The 26794-nt window shown below is 41.1% G+C and overlaps 1 protein-coding gene across 19 annotated transcripts in view; it reads left to right on the top strand.

Annotated features, from left to right (window-relative positions):
- Positions 1 to 26794, top strand: part of ADORA3 (adenosine A3 receptor) — a 154705-nt gene that overhangs the window by 8090 nt on the left and 119821 nt on the right. For 6 of the 19 annotated variants that reach the window (XR_015160660.1, XR_015160661.1, XR_015160654.1 and 3 more), the window contains one exon: positions 6136 to 6723. The exons of 6 other annotated variants lie outside the window; for them this stretch is intronic. The gene's annotated coding sequence lies outside the window, so the exon portion shown is untranslated. Of the gene's footprint in view, positions 1 to 4720; positions 5523 to 6135; positions 6724 to 26794 lie in introns of those variants that run through there. 7 more of the 19 variants (XR_015160655.1, XR_015160665.1, XR_015160656.1 and 4 more) reach the window with 5 other exon arrangements.

Below are 26794 nucleotides of genomic sequence, written 5' to 3'. Positions count from 1 at the left end.
GTACAGTCTTCCCATACCAGGGTCGGAACCCGTGTCTCTTACAGTGGCAGGCAGACTCTCAATCGATAGACCACAAGGGAAGTCCCTTCATAAGGGCACTAATTCCATTCACAAAGGCTCTACCCTCGAAGTCTAAGTACCTCCCAAGTGCCCACCTCAAATATATTTTTAGTGTAAAGTTCCATGCAATTCTTGGGGTTTGTTTATCTGAAATTCAAATTTAATTTGGCATCCTGTATTTTATCTGGCAGCCCTAAGTGTGATTAAACATGTAGGCTCTGGAGTCACACTGTGCGACTTCAAATTCTGACCCTACCACTTACCAACTGTGTGACCTTGGACATGTTACTTGGGAATTAGGATTTCAACATAAGAATTTTGGGGGAATACAAACATTCAGACCATAGCACCAGCTGACCTTTAGATAAATACAGAAAATGAGAGTAAACATTTAGAATATTTTGCGGCTACTTCATATTGTTCTGACATATGAGCGTGTGGTCAGTAAACCTGTCTATTTGAGTAAGGCATAAACCTGCGCAGATGTTGTCCAACTTGTGTAGTGAATCACATGAGGGATGAGCTGTATGCTAGTCAGACAACATCTAATTTTTCTTTAACCTTTTGACCCTCTTCACCCATTTCTCTCACCTCTGGCGATTGTCAATCTATTCTCTGTATCTATGAGTTTTGTTTTTTCTTCTAGATTCCAAGTATAAGAGAGATCATACAGTATTTGTCTTTCTCTCACATACTTCACATAGCATAATGCCCTTTAGATCCATCCACATTGTCACAAATGGGAAGATTTCCTTCTTTTTATTGCTGAATAATATTCCATTTTATGTACATACACCAGATTTTCTTTATTCATCCATCAGTGGACACCCAGATAAACATGAGTGTTTGGTGTTGTGTATATTGCCTATTTATTGTTTTACACAACAGATTTGATGTGCAGTGTCCCTTTCTGCTAAGTTTTCTGATAAGCCAGCTCATCCTTTTCCATTTCTTTCTGTGAACATCATCATCTGGGAGGAAGCAGCTACTCAACCATGCAACTCTAAAACTCCAACAAAGAATCTAAGATTTCTGCAGCAAGCAAGTAAGGGTGAGCACCAGGCAGGACACTTCTGGCCTCTGAAGAGAAAATTTGATGTAGGCAGGAGGCCAGAATGTGCCAACCGTAGGCAGAGACTTCTCTTATCAATAGAGAAAAGCTTGCACTTAACCACCCTATCACAGGAAAGACTGGCCCCAGACCAGCCCAGCCTTCGATAAATGGAAGGAAGAGGAATCCAAGAGGCCTGTTCTAGTTTGTGGATGAGTTAACATCATTTCCTATTCTGTAACAAAACTCGAGCATATGTAAACCACAAATTAAGCAACCTGTATAGATACAGACATATGTATGCCTTTTTAAGAAGGCAGAAGAATGTGGTTAGGGTTGCTAGGTTTAGCAAATAAAAATACAAGATGTCCAGTTAAATTTGAATTTCAGATAAACAACCAACATATTTTTAGTGTAAATATGTTCCATGCAATACTTAGGGTTTGTTTATCTGAAATTCAGATTTAACTTGACATCCTGTATTTTATCTGGAAACCCTAAGTGTGATTAAACATGTAGGCTCTGGAGTCACGCTCCAGAGTGTGACTTCAAATTCTGACCCTACAACTTACCAGCTATGTGACCTTGGACAAATTACTTCCCCTCTCAGAGCCTCAGTATCTGTGTATGTAAAATTTTCCTCGTAGAGTTGTTGTGAAAATTAAATAATACATAAACATTTACAATGGTAACTGACACACGGTAAATCCTAAAATAAAAAATACTAGCTGTTTTTACAGGAAAGATAAATCATTATTTGCTAACCAAACATCTTAAAAAATAGACAAAAATATCTAGGCAGAGATTCCACCCCCCCCAACCCCCCCCCCCCGCCATTTTCATGCCACTTTCAATACCCCTTACAACAAATTAAAGTAATATGACTTAGACCCATTATCTATGGCATAAAGGAACACCCAACCAGCATCTCATAGTATCATCAGGTTTTCTATTCCTTCCCTTGATGCACAACACTCGGACCCACTCTTGGAGATGTCTTAAGCTCCAAATTTCCATGAGAAATTTGGGTAAACCTTTATGAAGTATTACTTGAGTATTTACTAGGTGAGTATTTACTCAGGAGTCAATGCCATCTCTAGGATGGGGTTTCATCAGAATGGTACATACTCAAGTAACATGCAGATGTCTGTCCTCTGTGGGTTACTTAAGAGTAACCACCTTGTACAGAGAGTTATAGTTCTAGCATACAGAATTTTATTAGCACAAAGTTAAAAATAGGACAAGAAGAAACATGGTGAAATGTGAAGAACAGTAGGCCTGGAATCCAAAACTCTGGTTCTACTCCTCAGCACGAGCCACCTAATATTTGAGGGGTAGGGGTGAAGTAGAAGAGAATAACTTTATTGCTTTTCCAGGTAAAAGTGGCCACAGCAGGCTAATACCCTCAAAACTGTGTCCCCACCTGGAGGGGGTAGTGAGGAGTTTCATAGTAATGGTTCAAAGAGTGCAGGATCGGCCCATGAATGTTCTTCTAATTGATTTGTGGGGAGGTAAGTGGGAGTCACCATCATCAGTCTTCTGGTTCTAATCATCTTGGATCTATCCCACCTAATATTTTTAAATATTTAAAATATTAAATATTTAAATTTAACTTAAATATTGCTTCCTCATTTATGAAAATGGAAACATCAATGCTACCTTAAAGGATAAGAGTTAAGTTAAATCAAATAACAAAATGAATAATACAGTACTGGGAACAAAATATGCATTTGGTAAATATTTGTTAACATGACTGTTTATTCATTAGAAAGAAGAACATATCCCAGAGCAGTCTTATAGAAAGATTAAAGCCTGGGATCTGTACTACTTTATATGGCTGAGCTAAAACAGTAACTCTTTACTCTGTCCCTGTCTGCTTCTGGATAAGAACCAATCATTTCAAAACAATGATACAATCTAAGGGGAATTCAAGCAACGACTCCATCTTTCCCATCTCCAGTGGTGTGTGTGGGGGGGTGTGTGTGTGTGTGTGTGCTGGGGTGGGAGGGGAGGCTGTGGTAAGATAGGAGAAAGGCCAGGGAAAGGGTTGGAAATTTCCTTTCTATTTTAATAATTAGTTGAGCCAGATCCTAAACTGTGCATAAAAACTATTAGTTTTAGGTCAGAAAGTAGAAAACACACTTCTAGTACATGGACAATATTAAGTTTGACTTGAGGGAGCAAATCCCAAATTCAAACCAGATTCAGAAATTATGATCTCAGCTTTTCCAGAGTTCGTACTGATTAGGCTTGTTACAGATTAACCAGAGGTAGAATGTATTAGGGGGAAAACATAGAAGAAATAAAATAGAATTCATGAGATTACTCAAACTCAGAGAATGAAGTTTCCTGTCTTAGTGCTTGCTGTTAATAAATGAGATTCAAGGGAAAGTGTGGTATTTTCTAAGGAGGACTGAAAGGGTGAACTAGGGTTTTGCCAAGGGGATTACCAAGGGTGTCAGTTGCTTTGGGCTGGAAAGTCATGAGGAGTACACAGTTTTGCAGGGCAATACAGAGATGATGGTAAACCCGGGGAATAGAGCTGCTAGCTGTAGAATGAGCTATATATGACTCTTTGGAACATTAATTAATTACCATTTACATATTGAGTATCAACTGTATACTCTGTTGTTGTTCAGTCACTGAGTCACTAAGTTGTGTCTGACTCTGCCACCCCATGGACTATATCACACACCAGGCTCCTCTGTCCTCTCCTGTCTCCAGGAATTTGCTCAAATTCACGTCCATTGAGTCAGTAATGCCATCTAACCATCTCATCCTCTGCTACCGCCTTCTCCTTGTGCTTTCAACCTTTCCCAGCATCAGGGTCTTCTCTAATGAGTTGGCCCTTCTCATCAGGTGGCCAAAGTATTGGAGCTTCAGCAGCAGTCCTTCCAGGGAACTTTCAAGGTTGATTTCCTTTAGGATTGACTGGTTTGATCTTCTTGCAGTCCAGGAACTCTCAAGAGTCTTCTCCAACACCACAACTCAAAAACATCAATTCTTTGGCACTCAGTTTTCTTTATGGTTCAACTCTCACCTCTGTACCTAACCATGGGAAAAACTATTGCTGTGAATATATGGACCTTTGTCAGCAACGTGATGTGTCTGCTTTTTAATACACTGTCTAGGTTTGTTATAGCTTTCCTTTCAACAGTAAGCGTCTTTTAATTTCACAGCAGTAGTCACCATCGGCAGTAATTTTGGAGCCCAAGAAAATAAAATCGGTCACTGCTTCCACTCGAGAACTTAATAAACACTCAGGAGACTCAATGAGACATAGAGCAGAGCACTAGCACACAGTATGCCTAGTTTAGGGGAAAGTAGCCTATGTGCCTAGTGCAAGAGAAGAAAAAGCTAAATGGAAGGCCCTGGAACCAGAGAGTTAAGAAATCTTGAATGACTAATAATTTGAATTTCAAAAGTAAAGGCTAAATTCTAAAACAAAGAATAACAATAGATTTGCTACCAAAGAGGAAGACTCTTGACAAAAAAATTCGTTAGGTGTCAGGTATGCTGGGGATATGATTAAAGGCCTTGGCCTGGGCTTTGGACTTGGCAAAGGGTAGACGGGAAGTGTTTCTCAAGCCCTTCCCTTGTCTCTTGCAGAACTGAGGTGCATGGTGTAAAGGAAGAAAAGCCAGGGCTTGTACATCACAGGATGGGCGCCTGAAATGCATCGTAATATTGTTGCTGGGAGTTGTAGCGTTTCTCACCACCTCTCTCTTCACCCTTCGAGCCGTAATTGCCAAAATGAACAGATTATCACGATTTCAGCCTACACAGCTATCTCACTAATGCTCATTTGCTGACTTTAATGAGTTCCAGAACCAATTTGTGTGATCCTACAATCAACTCAGGTTTATCACGGAAAGAAAGCACTGTCTTTCTTTGCCGAATACAGATCCATTGATATGAAAATGAATTCGAATGAATTCTTGTGGGCATTGTAAGGCCCCAAAGTTCCCGAACACCATTGAGCATAGATATGTTAGATGCTGGCTGTCCTGATGAGCTGGCTTTTGTCCAATACCTGTCTGGCAGACTACATTCACGTATCCTTTTGTTCTATCTTCACATTTCACAGCTTCCTCTTCTCTGCCTAAAAAGGAAAACGCACGTCTTCAAGCTGTTACAATAAAACTACTGGCAGTGTGTAAAGTGAGAACAGAGCCTTGCTTTAATTTACTGCACCATGCAGATTTATTACACATCAGGATAATAATAACAATACCTAACAACTGTGACTTGCCACCTGATAATCTCCTCCCCTGCTCTCGTAGGAGGGAGTTTGGAGGACCCCGTAGACTCCCTGTATGGTGCTAAGCGCTGCCGGGCACACTCTTGGTTCAGGGCCGAGAGATGATGTGGACCACTGGGCCGTGCAGTGCCCAGATACACTGCAGAGCTGGTAAGGAGATGTAGTGTTTGCACAGAAAACACCAGAAACCATTTGCCAAGTGTACAGAGAAGTGTTTTCACAATTGCTCATTGCTGGGGGAATAAGCATTCTCCTTCTCACAGGAAGTTCCTCTACCTGAAATGTGATGAGAAGACAGTTTGAGAATCGTAGAGGTGAGAGAGTCCTTCAAAAGGAATTTGACCTCCTTTAGGCATCACTGCACTTAAAAGAATCTGGGACCTTCAAAGTTACATCTGTTCAGATTTACATCTGTTCAGAGTTTCTGAGGAACAGCTAACAAAAGGCAGGGTTAAAGATAGTCAGCCCTTTGGCCCAGGGTCTCCTTCAGGATGCCAGTGTCACTTCTGGCCTTCTTCTTGGGCTCCTCCCTATGGCTTCCGAGTCCTGGGTGCCCCATCTGTCTTGGCTGCTTCTGGGGAAACTGCTCCGAGGCATGTGGGCACACTGCTGGCCTGTGGCAACATTGACATCCTCACAGAAGACAGCGTCCATCAGATGTGCCCTCCTGCTGTTCCACTTGCTCTGAAAGTCTCTCGTTAGGGTTTCTAAGTTTTAAGATAATAGAAACTTAATGAGGATTACTTTGATTTTCTCTCACCAGCCGCCACTTTTGTATCCAAAGCGCTGCTGCCCGCAGCTGCACTGCTTGAACAAATTGCACCGTGAGCAAGCAAAAGCTGCACCCAGGAGACTGCTGACGTGACCTCAGAAACGCACAGTCCAGTCCTATTGCCCAATGCTTTTGCCCAAGAGCTTTGCCTATCATAGCGTTTGGATTTCTGGCCATCTTGGTGACCATATTGGACCTTCCTTCTCCCTGCTCCCATCAAGTTTTAAACAGAAACATCTCTAACAACTCATCAGTGACCAATCAATGAAATGGTTCTAAGCTCTTGGGAGGCTCAGGCTCCTGCTGTTTCTCTCCTCTCCTTACCACATTTTATAACAATTAAAAAATTAGTCCAGCCACAATCCATTACCTGGTTGTACTCTAAGACAAGGATTTGCCTTCCAAGGGCAATTCCAAGACAGAAATGATTGGAAAATTATGTATGATTAACTCTCCCAGGAATCAAATGACCTCAGTAAATATTTTTTTGAGACCATTAGGCCCCAGGGATGCAAAGACATTATCCCTGTCTTCTGTCCAGAGCTTTGGTTTTCTTCTCAATAAACAAACCTAAGTTTTTGTTTGTGTTTTGTTAAGTGGTGATTGGTGGGATAAACTGGCTGTTGGGGATTTTTATCCTGCCAAAATGATGGCCAACCACAAAAATGGGCAAACCATCATTCTTAAAAGACTCTGCCCAGCACTTCACAGCATAGGCTGAGCAGACTCTGCCCAGCTCTTCACAGCATAGGCTGGCTGGTTAGGGGAATCCCCTTCCTCTGTTGGCTGTTAGCAATTAGGACCACTCGGCAAATCCTAAATCTTGGAAATCACTTCAGTCCTGTGGTTGCTGATTCCTGGCAAGTAAGATACCATGTCACTTTTCTGTCTGAGGTTCGGTGTTTTATTATCACTACCAACTTGAACTTCTGGCAATAGGTCTTCATCTCACAACTAAGCCCAAAGCAGTCTAACCGAGTGGAAACTGGAGTGTCTGAGAGGTTGATGAGTCACACAAATGGAGAGAAACATGGTCCTAGTTAGGTTAAGAGAGGTGACAGTCCTGATGCTTCAAAGCACATTGCTGATCTTTTTGTTGGAAGGCCCAAGATTATTTCACCTCAACAATTGTTTTGAGGATGAATTTTCAAGACAGGCAATCCACTGTCCAGCCATTTTCTGGAATGGTTGTCAATAGGCTGGCCCAGAGGGTACCAAAGAAGGCAAATGGCAATGCAGGATGGAAAGCAGATCGACACTGTCACATGGTAAACAAGCCAAGAAGTCAAAATTGTGACAGAAGTGGACTCCCAATTTTATTTATTTTAGTGTGTTTTATTTTTTTTTCATTTTTGGTTTTAAAGAGTATAAGCTAATTGTAGACATCCTGGCCATAGTAGAACTAGCATGTGATAGGAACCCTGAGAAGAATTCGAATCACATGGAGGAGATGAGAGTGAGGCAGAGGCTTCCGCCCCACGAGAAACAGCTCCTCAACTCACAGGATGCCTGTGTCACTGACAGCGTGTAGGAGTGCAGACAGCGTGCAGAAACTCGCCAGCCCCAGATGTTGCCCGATAGGGGAGTTTCACTGTGGGGCACAAGGCACAGGCCGGTTTGCTACCTTCGTCAGCCTGTAGGTGCTGACTTCGCTGATAGAGTCTCCACCGCAGCCCAGGGGCCCCTTCCCACTTCCTTCTTTTCTCACTGCTCTCCTGTCAGAGAAGCCAAGGCCCACTCTAGCCTGGTTTGCATCTCTTACATCAGAGGTTCGGGATGGCAGATTGCAAATACTCATTGAAATCTTTTCCTTTCATGTTCTTGACATTTGAGCAGAGAGGTAGAGGGTATGTGGCCTAGGAAGCAAATGAAAGTCTACATTTTCAAAATGAGTCTGAAATGAAGCTCATTTGAAAATGGAGGGGGAGGCAAAGACAACCTTCAGGGCAGAAGCTGATCTCATAGACTCTCAGTCTTAGAAATTTTACTTGTTTTGTTGGAAAGAGAGGGGAAAAAAGCTCAATACTAGCTCCTTTGCATGGCAAGATATGAACGAGAATCTAAACGATGGGTTCAATTATTTTTTTTAAATCGCAGTCATGAACAGTTGCACTGCGAGAAGTGGGCTTTGTAATGCAACACAACTGTTCATGCCTTGGACTTGGAAGGAGAAAGGTGAGGATATTTTACAAAGGAAAAAGTAAAATAATTGTTATTGAAAAAATTCTACCATGACAAAAAATTAAAGTGTAATCTACAAGCCAAGGAACATCCTGTCAAATCGTCACTGCACCCCAGCTGACACGCCACTGTTTGACTCAGCTCTGCCTAATTTTGTCACCTTTCATCTCAGAAAACATGGTAAATACTAATTACTTTTAACAGCATTCTAAAGTCGGTCGAGTCATTCACGCTTATAGTGATGACAGTTTGGGCAATAGGTAGCAATTTTCCTTTGTTGTCATTATCCTTCCCACATGCTGGGAAACTGAGGCATGGGAGGCTTCAAGGGTCTGGATCAGATTGGTAGTGTTCCAGGAACCAAGCCTTGAGAACTTCCGTCATCTCTAGGAAGTGGCTTTTTGATTCAGCAGCGGTACTTTCCAATGTCAGCACTTGTGTGTGTCAGCAGCGAAGATGACTCCTGTCCAAGGGGCCCCAGATTCTTGGCCTCTGCTTCATCTCAGACAAGTTCTCTGGCAGTTGAAGAAAACAGAGTGGGTGGGGAAGTAGGGTGAAGCCTTGGTGAGTCTGATGGTTAGGTGACTGAATGGATCTTAGCAAGGAAGAGAAGGGCTTTGTGACTGTGAATTGGTATAACTGGAGCAGATTGGACCAGACACTGAGCGTTGTCCTTAGAACCCTGATAAGAAGCTGGCAGGACTTACATGATACTGAAGCATCACAGTGCTCAGGCCAAGACTGACCCCTTGCCTTACTTGTCCTACTCCCTTGGGTGCTACATAGAAAGAAAGTGAAGTCGTTCAGTCGTGTCCAACTCTTTGTGACCCCATGGACTGTAGCCCACCAGGGTCCTCTGTCCATGGGATTCTCCAGGCAAGAATACTGTAGTGGGTTGCCATTTCCATCTCCAGGGGATCTTCCCAACCCAGGGATCAAACCCAGGTCTCCCACATTGCAGGCAGACGCTTTAACCTCTGAGCCACCAGAGAAACCCTGGGTGCTGCATACATCCTGTAAACTCTGCAAAGGGGCCATACTGAGGTGGATTTTCCTGAAGCCTTTGTTTCCACCTTCAATAGTGATCAACACAGCATTTACTCTTGGTTGATCAAAGTAGTCTTAGATTAGCTTGATAATTCAGTATCAGGTGGACTTTGATCATTGTTTTGAAGTGCTACAAGACATAAGTGAACAATTTACACCAGGTAGAGAAGATTAAATCCATCTTCATGATCCCTTGCTTCAGAAAAGTTGGAGAAATATAAACTGACACAGCATTTGGTGAATTCCATACCCGCAGAGTAGTCCAACTCTCTATCGCACAGGAAAGGGGGAAAGAGGAAGTGCGAACTGACATCTGAGTGCCTGCTGTATGCTGGTCACTTTAATTTAATCTAGTCCTCCCTCACAAGACCCTACTATACAGGTATTATCTCTATTTTTAGAAATAACTCTCTTAGCTGCTCACATTTAAGAACCAGGAGGCCAAAATAAAAAACCCAGGACTTCCTAGCTCCACATTCTTTTCATGACTATTGTTTACATGCTGAAGTGCCCATTTTAAATGAAGGCTGACTGTATCCTGAACTCAGCCTATGGGAGGAAAAGGACAGTAGTTGGGTACTGTCTTCATATATGCCTGTGGGCTAAGTCGTTTCAGTCCTGTCCGACTCTTTGCCACCCCATGGACCATAGCTTGCCAGGCTTCTCTGTCCATGGGATTCTCCAGGCAAGAATACTGGGTTGCCATTTCCTCCTCCAGGGGATTTTCCTGACCAAAGGATTGAACCAGCATCTCTTACGTCTCCCGCGTTGGCAGGAGGATTCTTTACCGCTGAGCCACCTGGTGAGCCCCATTTCCAGGTGGCAATAGTGATAAAGAACCCCCCGGCCAATGCAGGAGATGTCAGAGATGCAGGTTTGATCGTGGCTCAGGAAGATCATCTGGAGGAAGAAATGGCAGCCCACTCCAGTGTTCTTGCCTGGAGAATCCCATGGACAGAGGAGCCTGGTGGGCTATAGTCTATGGCATTGCAAAGTCAGACACAGTTGAGCAGCTGAGTGCACACCACACACACATATACTTTATTTATTTACTTTTGGCTATGCTGGGTCTTCATTGCTGCAGGAGGGCTTTCTCTAGTTGCAGCAAGTGGGCTCTACCTTCACTGTGGTGCACGGGCTTCTCACATTCGTGACGTCTCTTGTTGCAGAGCAAAGGCTTTAGGCACATGGGGTTGAGCAGTTGCAGCACTCAGGATCAGTAGCTGTGGCAGGTAGGCTCATTAGTTGGGGCTCACAGTCTCTAGAGACCAGGATCAGTAGTTGCGGCACACGGGCTTAGTTGCTCCTTAGAGGCGTATAGGATCTTCCCAGATCAGGGATCAAACCAGTGGATTCTTACCCATTGTACCACTAGGAAAGTCCGGGGTACTGTCTTATATAAAATGGTTATCAGAATATCCTTTCTGACAGAGGGCCAGGATGTCAGACTTGTTTAAAAATCCTATTTGGCTGAAAGATCTGATTCATTGAATGAACACTTTTCTTTCCAGGGCATGGGATGCAGGTCCTTCCAAAAGGTGACTGACCTATAGAGGGAGATACTCTGACTTTGTTGAAAAATCTCATTAGAGTTTACCCTTAATCACTTGTCAATAAATGTAGGGATACCTTAAACTAGAAGGGTCTTAAAACTCTGCTCTCACCCTTGTCATAAAAGTAATTATACAACTTCCCTGGTGGTCCAGCGGTTGTGAGTCTACCTGTCAATGTAGGGAACATGGGTTTGATCCCTGGTCCAGGAAGATTCCAGGTGTCTTGGGGCAACTACGCCCATGCGCCACGACTACTGAGCCTGTGTGCTGCAGCTACTGAAGCCCACGTGCCTAGAGCCTGTGCTCCACAAGAGAAGCCACTGCAATGAGAAGGCTAAAAACCACCACTAGAGAATAGCCCCTGCTTGCCGCAACTAGAGAAAGCCTGTGAGCAGCGTGAATGCCCAGCACAGCCAAAAATAAATAAATGAAAATCCTTAAAAAGTAGTTACAGCTAAATTTATTGAGGGCTTATGTGCCAGGAACTGTTCTTTAAGCTTCAGATATGTTATTTAATCCTCGAACAATCCTTTGAGGAAGGTATTACTGTTTTCTCCATTTGACAGATAAAAGGCACAGAGAGGTTAAGTAACACGCCCAAGGTTACACAGGAAGGAAGTAGTACAACTGGGATTTGATCTTCTAAACCTGGGCACCTATCGACAACACATTTTGCTGCCTGTCATTCAAAGAAGATTATACACAGGCAAGAAAGGTTGATTATGTATTTGGAGAAGAGTGTCTTCTCATTTTCTGTTTCTGGAGGAATAGCAAGCTTCTGCCACATGAACCACTAGGTCCCTTTCCCTGCATTCGTGTTAACCTGCTGGAGAAGCCTGTTGTCAGCTCCTCATCTTTCATTGCAGAGCTTGGGCCTCTCTTTCCTCAGCTGGTCTTCAGCATCTTCCTCATGTGATGGCAGTGAGGGGCAACTGCAGACTAGGAGTTTCCTTCTCGGCTATGGGTTATCCATCCTCTGGTGTGATCATTGTCCTGGACACCCACAGGCAGTAAAAAGTGGCTGACACCCCACTCCTTGGACAGGAAAGATCCCACCATCATCATGGGCTTCGACAGAGAGAGGCAGGTCAATTACTTATGCTGAACATTGCGGATGAGGTTCACGGACATGGACCTCACTTGGGAGAGACCAGGTCTTCAAGGAGAGCTCTTGGGGATCCCACCCCTGCTGCTGTGGAGAGGGACTGAGGGGGCGTCTGGTAACCTCGGCTTCTGATACTGTGTGCTGAAACTCACATCTGCCTCTCTTTTCCTGTGTAAACCAGGATTGCAAAATTACTCACTCCACTCAGATATGTAAAGAAAACAGTTTCTTTTTTCTCTACGTCATTCTGTTTTCCCATATGAGTCCCCACCTGCCCGATAACAAGAGGGGGAAAACTAATTTTAGTTTCACAGGTTCTAAAACTTTATCTTTCCATTTTTTAAACAGTTTCTTTAGGTTTAACTCTGTGTTTGGGGTGAGGCTCTGTCCTTCTCGTTCTTCCATTCTCCTGCCTGCTTCTCTGTAAATGGAATTGCTCATGCTTCTGAGACCAGGCCCCTGGCTCCCTCATCCCATTGCTATGCCCCTCTTAAACGCAGTGCCTTAGCAAGGGCTTTTATGGGAATGCAAAACAGTTCTCCTGCCGTGGATGCTCTCTTAATTTATTTCATTCTCTTCAGACAGAGATGTGGAGAGGTGAGGACAGGGGCCCAAGTCTGGTGTGCCACTCACTGTCCACTCCATCTCCTTTTAGCATCGAGCTGCAAGAAGAGGCCTGCTAACCTTTATCACGAGCAGAAGTGTATTCCCTTCATACTAAGGAGGAAACTCTAAAATTAAAGTGCTTGGTTCTTGAACCTCTAAAGAGAATGAAGTAAAAGTGAAAGTGTTTGTTGCTCAGTCAGGTTCCTCTGTCCATGGGATTCTCCTGGCAAGAATACTGGTGTGGGTAGCCATTCCCTTCTCCAGGGGGTCTTCCCAACCAAGGGATCCAACCAGGGTCTCCTACAGTCCAGGCAGATTCTTTACTGTCTGAGCCACTAGGGAAGCCCTAAGTTTAGAGTATCCAGTTCATTTTTTCCAAGCTTGTTGTTAGTGACTGTCCTGACCTGCCTGAGGCATTACACCTCTAGGCAAGCCCCGGGGATGCAGGCTGCAACAATAGAGATTTAGAGAGGAACTGAAATGCAGTCTTTCCTCCATAACAACAGGAGATTTATTCCAGGACCCGCTACAGATACCCAACTCCAGGGATACAAGTCCTGTATGTTAGGCGGTGTCGTATTTGCATATAACTTATGTACCTCCTTCTGTACTCGTTGTGACTTCCCTAGGGGCTCAGACAGTAAAGCGTCTGCCTGCAATGCGGGAGACCGGGGTTCCATCCCTGGGTCAGGAAGATCCCCTGGAGAAGGAAACGGCAACCCACTCCAGCATTCTTGCCTGGAAAGTCCCATGGAGGGAGGAGCCTGGTTGGCTACTGTCCATGGAGTCGCAAAAGAGTCGGGCACGACTGAGTGACTTCACTATCACTATCACTATGTACCTCCTCCTGTACACGTTAAATCATCTCTAGAGTATTTGATACCTAATACAATGTAAACATTATGTAAACAGTTGCTACAGTGGCAACTCAAGTTTTGCCTTTTGGAACTTTCAACTTGTTTTTTTCCTGATTATTTTCCATCTACAGTTGGTTGAATCCCTGAATGTGGAAGCTGCAGATATGAAGGAGTTAATGTATTTTGTTTACTGAATATTGTCTTCATTCTATCAACGCAGGCTTGGGCAGCTTAAGGGGAAGAGAAGTTCTAGAATGCGTTAAAAGTGCTCCTCAAAGGAGAGGCAGTGTGGTAGTGTTTAGATACATGGATACATGGGCTTCCCTGGTGGCTCAGATGGTAAAGAATCTGCTCGCAATGCAGAAGACCTGGATTCGATCCCTGGATTGGGAAGATCCCCTGGAGGAGGGGCACGGCAACCACTCCAGTTATTCTTGCCTGGAGAATCCCCACGGACAGAGGAGCCTGGTGGGCTACAGTCCATGAGGTGGCAAAGAGTCACGACTGAGCAATAAGCACAGCACATGGATTCAAGATCCAGATTGGGCTCTGCTATTTCCTTGTAATTTGGACAACTTTATTTATGTGCTGTGCTTAGTCACTCAGTCGTGTCCTACTCTTTGTGACCCCATGGACTGTAGCCCGCCAGGCACTTCTGTCCAAGGGGATTCTCCAGGCAAGAATACTGGAGTGGGCTGCCATGCCCTCCTCCAGGGGATCTTCCCAACCCAGGGACCGAACCCAGGTCTTCTGCATTGTGAGCAGATTCTTTACCACCTGAGCCACCGAGAAAGCCTTTATTTATATTACTTTATTTATATGTAAACTCAATTTCTCCATCCTTAAAAATGGGATAATAGTACTATCTACCTCATGGAGTAATTACAAAGTTTATATCTGTGAAGATATATAAAGAACTTTTATTTTACTATCTCATAGTAAACACTGAACCAATGTTAGCTGTTCATTTATTTATTTAATTTTATTGCCACACCGTGTGACTTGTGGGATCTTAGTACCCTGATCAGGGATTGAACCTGGGCCCGGCAGTGAAAGCACCAAGTCCTAGTCACTAGACCACCAAGAAACTCCCCAATGTTAGCTATTTAGATTCTGAACACACAAAAAAATATTGAATTTTAAGCCTTAGAAACTCCATATGTATGATATAGGGGGAAAAGCATGGATTTTCAATATAGACAGCCTAAGTTGCATAATGTTGAACAAGTGATATGGCTACTGTGAGGCTTGGTCTAAAGAACAAGGATGAGAGTATCGTAGGACAGCTACCAGGATTAAATGAAATAGTGAATGTGAAACACTCGGAAAAAAGCTGGGCAGATAACAGGCTCAACCAATATTTCTTCCCCTTTATCCTTAGGTTAGTAACATGGTCTTTTATAATAGTTTACTGTTATATCCTCAACCAGAAATCTTGAGCTTCTATAATCCCCTAACTGGCTGGTGCATAGAAGAAGTCCAAAAGATTCACTGACAGATTCAAATAAGCCTCCAAATGTGGGACTCAGGACCCAGAACTTCTTCCTGTTGAGTGCAGCTGGTTAGAGGACAGTTTCTGTCTTCTACTTTTCAGATCTCATAAGATAAGTATATGTATTTCTCCCTTCTTTGTCGTACAGTTTCACTGAGGTCCGTTGGAGGCATTTGCATCTGCTTTCCTCATATTGCTCAACCCACACTTGGAGAAAATTGTGTTTGCATAAATACTAGCAGATGAATTTTTTAAATATCACTTTTTCTCTCCTGGCACTCTGTGAGAGAAATGAGCAAATATAAACAGAAGAGTATCAGACTAGAAATATAGCAGATGGGTTCCTGCTGGGAATCTGGACTTTCCTGGAGTTTACACACTTGGGAGATGTGGGATTATGACAAAATCCACTTGTAATGCTCTTGCTTTTTGTTTCTTGGGCACAATATTAATTGCTTAATGACTAAGCTTAACGTACATTTTCAGCCCGACTTTTCCCATTGGGAAACAAGCAGGATGCTGTAAGCACTGTATATAGGAGGGATTCTCTTCTCAAGCCTAGCATAAATCCAATTTGATTGAGATATCAAGGAGAAGAAAAAAAAAAAAAAAACAATGTTTATCTTCACTCCATGCTCCAAGGGCAGCGGAAAAAAGGAAACACTTCACTTCCCATGTCTAATGGCCTCATGCTTGTGACCAAGAGTTTATTATGGATACTAAAAAATGGGAACAGATTGTACATACTTCCTGACCAATCCTGATTCAGGTCATCTCAATTCAGACTACACATCCTGAGAGACACATCTGTACCCGAGGAGTTGATCATCATCCTTAACTCAGCCTACAGCTTTGGCTCAGACTTGAGTAGATATTATCTTCATTCGTTCATTCAACAGATTTATTGAGCATCTGTTATTGACTAAGCACTGCATTAAGATTGGGAATATACCAATGAAGAAAATAAGTATAGTCCGTGCCTTCACAAAATTTAAGTCTAGTGGGAAAACAGATACTTATCTTATGATACAGTCATTCCATTACACAGGTATCTTTAAAAAGCACAGTAAAGCAATAGTTTTTATTCCCATCATCTGTAATATATTCCAAGAACTGGCTTTAGAAAAAATGGGAGGTAGAAGCTCCCTGTCATCTCCTGCTGTTAGAGCCTCCAGAGGATCTTTAAGACCGCCCCGTGGAAGAGGTCCTTATCCACTGTTGAACTTGACTGACTCCTAGCCTTCATGAGTTAGGGTCTCTTGAAAGAATGCTGTGAATGACTTCTGGAGCTCAGGGAAAGCTCCACCTTTAATCAATAAGTATTAGCTTGTTTTTTATTACAAGAATGATTATCAATAGATAAATAAGGCTTAACAAGGGAGGCACTGTGATGTAGGGCAAAGACTACAGGATTCAAAGTCAGCTCTGAGTTCTAATCTTGACTCAAACATTTATTAGCTACGTCCCTTAAGTGAGTTATTTTACTTTTCTGTGGTCTAATGGCCTCATATCCAAAATAGGGAAAAGAGCACTTGACTCTGAATTGTTGAGATTCTTAAATTGAAATAATCACTTAAAAAGTACTCAGCATCCTCCTCCATTATGCTCAGGAACTCTATTCTGTATGACACAGTACCTGCCTTTGAAAGAAAACAGCATTTGCATGAAATACTTAATGACTACCATACAACTATGAACTATTTGGTAAAGGATAAATTACCTCCATAACTGTCTTTGCCCATCCTAACTAGTACTAACTCTTTCTGCTTCTGTAGCTCAAAACATATCTCTCCAGCAAGTGACCCAACCAGGGAATTCCACAAGAAATCAGAATGTTCTAATAAGAAATCAGAATAAGAGTAAGATGCTTTATAAATATTTTAAAAGGAGAGCCTCAGCCTTGTCACATTGAGTGTAGTCCCTGTCCTTTATTTTACTGTTCTTTTCATTCATTGAAAATATTATCTGTTATCTTCAGGATGCTTGAAAATGTGGGGCTAGAGATAGAACATGTGGGCCACATTCAGTAGGAAATACACAGCTATATGCCGTGACGTTACCTCAAGCAATATCTGTGTCCTTCAGGACTCCTGTACCAGAAAACCATGAGTTTTATAGCTGAAGAGGGGCTAGATCCCGAAAGAAGTCTGACCAGCAGGTCCCTCTGATTATCTGTCTTATAGATTCCTCCTGAAACCCTCAAGTTACCAACGGGGATATTATTATGATTTACTACATGGCTAAGTGATGGGGCTACTGTGAAAAGCTCCAAATTTTATACATTTATTAAATCAAAACATAGTTTCAAAAAACTGGAACCATATATAATGTCCAAAACATAATCTATGAATTATATGTCAGCCATTAATAATTATCATGGTTACCTAATTTTCCATGTGATAACAGAAAAGGATATATTTAGCAGAAAGCAGTGCACAATATTCTAATACAGAATGAGAACCACTGTGTAGAAGAATGAATCTGTGCCTATGAAAGCCCTGGAAAGAAACGCACTAAAAGGTTAACATTCTGAGTGTGGGAACTATGGCTGGCTCTTTCATTTCTACTTTTATTTTTATATGTTTATATCATCTTAAAAGTGCTTCCCAGGTGGCTCAGATGGTGAAGACTCCACCTGCAATGCAGGAGATCCAGGTTCGATCTCTAGGAAGATCCTCTGGAGAAGAAAAATGAAGACTTCTGAGGCCAAGATTATGAACTTCCCTGAGATGATTTTCACAAATCATTTCCAAAGAAGATTTTCAGTAATTCACCAGTTGGCTCACTGAGGTCAGTTGAATTGAGCAGAGGCAGCCTTCTTCAGGAACTTAATGGAGATCTGGAAGCTCGGTTTGATTGGATCTTGGGTTCTGGTCTTTCTTCACAGCGGCTGTAATTGTTCTTTTTCTAGCTGCACAGCCTTGTTAGCGTTAGGTCCTCCGCTTCCTCTCAAGATCAAGCTTTGATATTTCCAAGTCATGGCATCTGCTTGTGCTCTTCTGTGGGGTGACGGCGGGTGTGCAGGGGCAGCGGAGACAAAGCCAAAAGCTGAGTCCAGGCCTCACTGCAAGGTCGCGTGGAGCGGAACACGGCTGCAGACCCAAAGCAGCTCCTGTCCCTCTCCTCTCTTTTTAAGGTAGTCACCAAACTTCCATATAGCTTGTGAGCAAACCCCATTATCCCATGATCTGAATCAGCCTACCTCAAGGAACATTTTATTTTTCTTCAGAAGATTTTCCTGACAGCCATGCCACATTAACAGTCTTACTTTCATCCCAGCCCTTGTCTCTTGCACACGTGGCTTTTCCTTCTGGCTTCTTGTGACAGTTTAAATCTTTGAGAAGGATTGTGGGCTGGCCAGGCCCACATGAAATCAGACCATTAGACATGTTCCAAGAACTCAGCCTATTCCACTCCCTTTTTACTTGGAAAAGTAGAAAAAGTAGGAGTCGTGTCCTAAGCTTCCAGGTCACATGCCCTGTGGCTTCTAAGCCAAGCTGACCTGGATGGGGTAATGGCCCCAGATCTCGCAGCAGAGTTACAGCCTTAGGTGCCCACTGTGTTCACTCCCAGTGCTGCCCGAAGCCTTGGCCTTGAGCTTGCCTTTCAGCTCAACTGTTATGCTTTGAGATAAGATTTTTGGGGAAATGGTGCATCCTAAAAATCCCCAACAAAGGAGTACAAAGAGGTAATTTAAATTAATGTCTTGACTCTTGCCACCCAGATAACTTACAACCAGAAAGGGAATGGCCCTGGATCAATATCACCATGTCCCTGATTAGAGCCTTACAGCAACCTGGACAAAGAATTCCAAGCCTTAGGACTCGGAACTTGTAAACCAGAGAGGACAGTAGTCAGATGACTTGTCCAGCCAGGTTTTACTGGACAGTTTAGTGTTAGCAGGTCCAGAGGGGGCTGTGCTTAGCCTGAGTCAGCCAGGGTGTGACAAGCCACAGTGCCGATTTCACCTTTGCAAGCCAACCAAGTTCCCTGCCCCCTCCACCCCCTCAGCTGCTGTCAGCCACCTCTGCCAACTTGTTCATTTTGTTTCTATTTTTCTCCCTCTCCCTCTGTCTCTGGGCAGCCACCTCCTCTATTTACCCCCAGCAACACACCCGCTGATCTTCAGAATGCTGCTGTTAAGTTTGGTGACTCATTTGTTACTTAGGTATTTTGGGTTCATTACTCTTCAGCCACGTTACTGAGAAGAACCACACAGAGCCAAAACAGAGAAGAGAGGAAATGGGGGCGTGCAGATGGGAGGGGATGGGGCAGAAATCCAAGAGCTGCTGTGGAAAAATTCAGCAGAGGTGCTGTTGTCAAAGCTTGGACTCAGAGAACAAGGCCATTCCAAAAGCAACAATGGGAAGGAAATAGTGCTTTGATTAAAACTTCATTGAGAGTCCTGGATACACACCCCAGAGCTCTCCCACAGGGAGGTGGCGTGTTCAGGAGTCCAGAAGAATCGTCATTGCTCTTTGGGAATATTTATGAACGACCACACCCAAGCTGTTGGCCGAAGCAAGGTGGAAGGGTGCAGTTACAGGTCAGCCAAGCACCGCCTACAAAATACAATCAGAATCATTTGCCCTAAACTTCCCCAATAACCATGTGGCTTTGGCTCAACTATCTAGATTTGTCTTGTGGACAATATCTGGTATGAAGTTGCTGCTGTCCAGAATAGACAGATACTGCTTATGTTGTCAACAATGGGAAAATCCTGTGTGATAAGTCAGCCAGAAGATTCATGAATATGTGTATTTCAGAGGCCCCCAGAAAGTTGTTTCAAAATTAATTTTCCTGAAATGGTTCCCCCAAGACTGTGCATCCCATGATGCTTCTGCTTGCACTTGTAAGCCTGCCTCGTTCTATTTTCAATCTTTTTAGTAAGAGTATTGAGTTACTGCTTGTGACATTTGTCATCCGTTCCTAGTTTGGGACTTGCAAGATTAGCATTCTGGGAGATATTAATTCCTTTCTAATTATGCATTCTTTAATTCGACAAATATTTTCTAAATGCTTAATGTTGGAGGCAGCTCTTCAGGTCCAAAGCTGAGGAATGAGATGGAGAAATTTCAGAACAGGATTGTGAACCCTATCTGAGAAAGAAATTGATGAGAATAGAGTGAGGACTGATTCATGGCAAATCTCAAGATTACCGAGTTTGGGTCTGTTAATTCCTTTTTACCCAGCTTGCTATGCTAAATGAGTTCATTGTACCTAACAGCTGCTATATGAAAAGCATTTTCCTGGAAATAGTAAGGAATATAAAAAAGGTTTATTGTGAAAATCATGTATTAGGATGACGGAGCAGATAGATAGAAGGATTAGGTCTCTGATGGCACATGCCACCATCTTAACCAAGACAATAACTAATCAGCAATCACATAGATCACATTGTCTGATTTATTAAACAAAAAATAGCTTACTTAAAATATTTAATTTCCTTGGATTAGGATATCTAAATATTCTTCTAAATAACATGAGTAGTAAATCATAGCTGATGGGCCAAAGGAAAAAGATTGTGATTAAAATTAGTACAGAGAGCTAAATAATTAAATATATCTCAAAACTTATGTGATACAGAGAAATCTATAAAAACTTGAAAATGCATATTATAAAAGAAGAAAAACTAGAAATTAATGAGTCATTGTCCAAATCAGGGCACTGGAAAAAGGGACAGCAGCATACACACAAAGAAAAAGAAGAAAAGAACTACTGTAGAGGAGAAATTAATTAAACAGAAAACAAAGTTGCAGTAGAAATGATCAAAAAAACAAAAAGCTGGAGGTTTGAAAGACTAAGAAAATCCACAGATTAAAAGAAAAAATCACTGCACATATGTAGAATTTTTGAAAATAAGAGAATTAAAAAGAATAAACTTCATGCAACTAAATTTGGACACTTATATGAAATGGCCAGTTCCCTAGAAAAAGGAAACTTACCAAAACTGACTCAAGTAGAAATAGAAAACTTAATTAGACAGCTATAGTTATATTTTGAAAATTGAATTGGTATTTTACAAATGAAAATGAAAACACAACTCTCCAAAACCCATGGGATGCAGCAAAAGCAATTCTAAGAGGGAAGTTTATAGTGATACAAGAAACAAGAAAAATCTCAAATAAATAATCTGAACTTACACTTAAAGGAACTAGAGAAAGAAAAACAAACAAAACAAAAGGTTAGAGGAAGGAAAGAAATAAAGATCAGAGCAGAAATAAATGAAATAAAGATTTTCATTTATTTTTTATTAAAAATGTTTATTTTTATAAATGTTTCATTAAACATTTTAATAAAACTTTTAATAAGTGTTTTATTAAATGCTTTAATAAAATATTTAATAAAATATTTTATTAAAAAATCTTCATAAACAATAGAACAGATCAATGAAATTAAAAGCTGGTTCTTTGAAAAGCTAAAAAAAACTGAGACAACTTCAGCCAGACCCATCAAGGAAAAAAAAGGGAGAGGGCCCAAATCAATAAAGTCTGAAATGAAAGAGGAGAAATTACAACTGATACCACAGAAACACAAAGGATCATAAGAGAATACTACAATAAACTATATGCCAATAAAATGGACAACCTAGAAGAAATAGACAAATTCTTTAAAAGGTGAAATCTCTCAAGAGCTGAACCAGGAAGAAATAGAAAATATGAAGAGACCAATGAAATTAGATCAATAATTAAAAAACTCCCAACAAAATCTAGGACCAGATGGTTTCACAGGTGAATTCTATCAAACATTCAGAGAAGAATTAATACCAATGTTTCTAAAACCATTCCAAAAAATTGCAGAGGAAGAAATGCTTCTGAATTCATTCTATGAGGCCACCAGCATCCTGATACGAAAATCATAATACTCAACAATGAAAAGCTGAAAGCATTTCCTCTAAGATGAGGAAAAAGACAAGAATGCTCACTCTTGCCACTTTTATTCAACATAGTACTGGAAATCCTAGCCATGGCAATGAAAGAAGACAAATAGATAAAGGAATCCAAATTGGAAAGGAAGAAGTAAATCTGTCACTGTTTGCAGATGACATGAGGCTATACACAGAAGAATCCTAAAGACACCACCAGGAAACTACTAGAGCTCATTGATGAATTTGGTAAAATCGCAGGATGCAAAATTAATATACATAAATCTGTTGCATTTCTATACACAAACAATGAAGAATCAGAAAGAGAAATTAAGGAAATAATCCCATTTACTATGACATCAAAAAGCATAAAATACCTAAAATAACTGTTCCTAAGGAAATAAAAGACCTGTACTTGGAAAACTGCAAGACACTACCCTTATGGCAGAAAGCGAAGAGGAACTAAAGAGCCTCTTGATGAAGGTGAAGAGGAGAGTGAAAAGCTGGCTTAAAACACAACATTCAAAAAAAGCTAAGATCATGGCATCCAGTCCCATCACTTCATGGCAAATAGATGGGGAAACAATGGAAAAGTGACAGATTTTATTTTCTGGCCTCCAGAATCACTGCAGATGGTGACTGCAACCATGAAATTAAAAGATGCTTGCTCCTTGGAAGAAAAGTTACGATAAACCTAGACAGCATATTAAAAAGCAGAGTCATCACTTTGCCGAAAAAGGTCTGTAAAGTCAAAGCTATGGTTTTTCCAGTAGTCATGTACAGGTGTGAGAGTTGGATCATAAAGAAGGCTGAGCACTGAAGAACAGATGCTTTTGAATTGTGGAGTTGGAGGAGACTCTTGAGAGTCCCTTGGACTGCAAGGAGATCAAACCAGTCAATCCTAAAGGAAATCAATCCTGATTGATTGCAGGGACTGATGCTGAGGCTGAAGCTCTAATCCTTTGACCACCTGATGCTAAGAGCTTACTCGTTGGAAAAGACACTGATGCTGAGAATGGTTGAAGGAGAAGGAAAAGGGGACAACAGAGGACAAGATGGTTGGATGGCATTATTGACTCAATGGACAAGAGTTTGAGCTAGCTCTGGGAGATGGTGGAGGACAGGGAAGCCTAGCATGCTGCAGTCCATGGGGTCACAGACAGTTGGACTGAGCGACTGAACAACAACAAAGAGATGGAAAGATAAAGCGTGTTCTCGGATTGAAAGAATTAACACTGTTAAAATGACTGTACTACCCACGGTCATCTACAGATTCAATGAATCCCTATTAAAATATCAATGACAGACTTCCCTGGTGGTGAAGTGGATAGGAATCCACCTGCCAATGCAGGGGACATGGGTTGGGTCCCTGGTCCAGGAACATTCCACATGCCACAGAGCAACTAAAGCCCATGTACCACAAATGCTGAGACTGTGCACCACAACCACTGGAGCCTGAGCTCTCTAGGCCCTGCAAGCCACAATTACTGAGCCCGCATGCTGCAACTACTGAAGCCCATGTGCCTAGACCCTGTGCTCCACAACAAGAGAAGCCACTGCAATGAGAAGCCCACACACCACAATGAAGAGTAACCCCCACTCACGGCTGCTAGATAAAGCGTGCACACAGCAACAAAGATTCAATGCAACCAAAACATAAATGAATAAACAAATAGTAAAAAAAAAATAAGGCATTCTTCACAGAACTAGAACAAATAATTTGAAATATGTATGGAAACACAAAAGGTGCTAAATAGCCGAAATGAGAAAGAAGAACAGAGCTGGAGGAATCGTACTCCCTGACTTCAGACTCTACTACAAAGCTCTAGTAATCAAAACAGTATGGTACCAGCACAAATAGGGACACTCAGATCAATGCAGCAGAATACAGTGTCCAGAAACAAATCCACACACTTACGGTCAGTTAATCTATGATAAAGGAAGCAGGAATATACAGTGGGGAAAAGAGTCTCTTCAATAAGAAGTGTTGGGAAAACTGCAAGCTACATGTAAAAGAATGAAATTAGAACATTCTGTAACACCATATACACAAATTAACTCAAAATGAATTAAACACCTAAATGTAAGACCAGAAACCATAACACTTCTACAGGAAAACATAGGCAAAACACTCTGTCATAAATTGTAGCAATGAATTTTTGGATCTGTCTCCTAAAGCAAAGGAAATAAAAGCAAAAATAAACAAACAGGACCCAATTAAACTTAAAAGCTTTTGCACAGCAAAGGAAACCATTGACAAAATGAAAAGACAATCTACTGAATGGGAGAAAATATTTGCAAATGATATGACTGAGAAGGAATTAATACCCAACATGTAGAAAGAGTTAATACAACTCAACATCCAAAAAAAAAGCAACCTAATTTTAAAAATGGGCATCAGAACTGAATAGATATTTTTCCAAAGAAGAAATGCAGATGCCCAACATGAAAAGATGCTCATCGTCACTAATCATCAGGGAAAGGCATCACCTGACACCTATCAGAATAACTCTCAGCAAAAAGAACACAAATAACAAATGTTGACAAAGATGTGGAGAAAAGAGAACTCTGTATACTGTTGATGGGAATTTAAATTGGTATAGCCACTATGGAGGTTTCCCCAAAATCTACAAAACTAAAAATAGAACTTCCATATGACCCAGAAATCCCAGTTCTGAGTATATATATCTGGAAAAAACAAAAATACTAATTCAAAAAGATACCTGCACCCCAATGTTCATAGCAGCATTATTTATAATTGCCGAGATATAGAAGCAAACTAAGTGTCTGTCAACAGATGAATGGATAAAGAAGATGTGGTATATATATAAAGTGGAATACTACTCAGCCATAAAAATGAAAATTTGCCATTTGCAGCACCATGGATAGCCTTAGAGGGTGTTATGAAAAGTGAAATAAATCTGATAGAGAAAGAAAAATACTATATGATATCACTTAAATGTTGGACTCTAAAATGTACAACAAAATAGGGAGTATAACAAAAAAGAAGCAGACTTACAGACATAGAGAACAAACAAGTGATTACCAGTAAGGAGAGGGAAGGAGGAAGGGGCAATACATGCACAGGGAATTAAGAGAAACAAACTGCTATGTATAAAATAAGCTACAATGATATAGTGCACAACATGAGGAGTATAACCAATATTTCATAACAAGTATAATTGGAGTCTAATCTTTAAAAATTGTGAATCACTGCATTGTACATCTGTAACTTATGTAAGATGGAGAAGGCGATGGCACCCACTCCAGTACCCTTGCCTGGAAAATCCCATGGACTGAGGAGCCTGGTAGGCTGCAGTCCATGGGGTCGCTGAGAGTCGGACACGACTGAGTGACTTACCTTTCACTTTTCACTTTCATCCATTGGAGAAGGAAATGGCAACCCACTCCAGTGTTCTTGCCTGGAGAATCCCAGGGATGGGGGAGCCTGGTGGGCTGCCGTCTATGGAGTCAAACAGAGTCGGACACGACTGAAGTGACTTAGCAGCAGCAACTTATGTAAATTGTATGTCAACTGTATTTCATTAAAAATTAATTTTAAAAGTCAAACTTTAGATGTAATTTAAAAAATTAAATTAAATTTTAAAAATCTGCCTACGAAAACAATTAGGATTAAGATTTATGGTCTGTTAGGGTTTATTTATCCCAGAATTCAACACTAGAACATTAGAAATTTTTTTTCTAAATTTTAATACTTTTGGAATAACATGAATCAGCCATGGATGTATATGCGTTCCCCATCCTGAAACCCCCATCCACCTCCCTCTCCCACCCACCTCCCTCCCCATCCCATCCTACAAATTAGAAAATTTATTGACGTAATTCATTATTTTTATATATTACTACATTTATATATTAGAGGAGAAAAATAATTATCTCAATGTCTAAAGAGAAATATATGATAAAATTTAATCATGGTAAAAATTCTTAGCAAATGCATTATAGAAGGACCTTCCTTAACATGAAAAAAGGTGTCCACCCAAAATTTATAGGAAAAAATACACCTAATATGTTTAATAATTAACTTTTTAGAAGCATTTCTTTTTAAGTAAGGAATATGACATGATTTTTATCATCACTACATTTATTAAATTGAGTAATGAAGGGCCTAGTGAACCACTATAAATAAAAAGAAATTAAATGTATAAGGATTTTAAAGGAAGAAACAAACTTGTTAGTCACAATTAATGAGATTATATAAAAATTTAAGACAATCTACAAACTATTAAAATAGAAGAGTTCACTAAAACCCATAAATACAAAATTAAAATGCAAAAATCAGCTGTATTCCTATATATAAGAAGAAAAATAGTTTGAGACTGTAATAATGATAAACAACAATGACCATGCTCCCTAGCAGCAAAAAGTTAGGAAAAGGAAAAAAAAGAATATAACCAAAGATGTATATCACAATTGTGCAAATAGCTATATAACCATATTGGAAAACGTAAAATAATATTAATACCTAAATGACTACTGAGAGATACTATATTTTGTGAAAGGAAGACTCAATAAAGATGTCAATTCGTCATGAGGTAATTTAAGTTCAGTGCAATTCCAGTCAAAATCTCTGAGTGTTGTGTTGTTTTGATTAATTGATTTGAATGGCAATTGGTAATTTCAACCTAAGTTCAAAAGGTAGAGCATTGAGAAGACCATAGACAGACAATATATATTCAAAGATAAGTAAAATTGGGAGAACTTGTCCTGTTGCGTATCAAGTTAATTAAAGTCAATAACAATGAAGTTACTGTGAGATTGATTATGGAGAGGCAGATAACTAATGCAACAGAATAGAGAGACCAGCCGGAGAAGGCAATGGCACCCCACTCCAGTACTCTGGTAGGCTGCAGTCCATGGGGTCACTAAGAGTTGGACACGACTGAGCGACTTCACTTTCACGCATTGGGGAAGGAAATGGCA

The sequence above is a fragment of the Bos grunniens genome, chromosome 3 (assembly GCF_055505025.1).
Source record: "Bos grunniens cultivar Pamir isolate PY7600 chromosome 3, Bosgru_T2T1.0, whole genome shotgun sequence".
Taxonomy (NCBI): Eukaryota; Metazoa; Chordata; class Mammalia; order Artiodactyla; family Bovidae; genus Bos; species Bos grunniens.
This window is presented reverse-complemented; position numbering and strand designations above follow the sequence as displayed.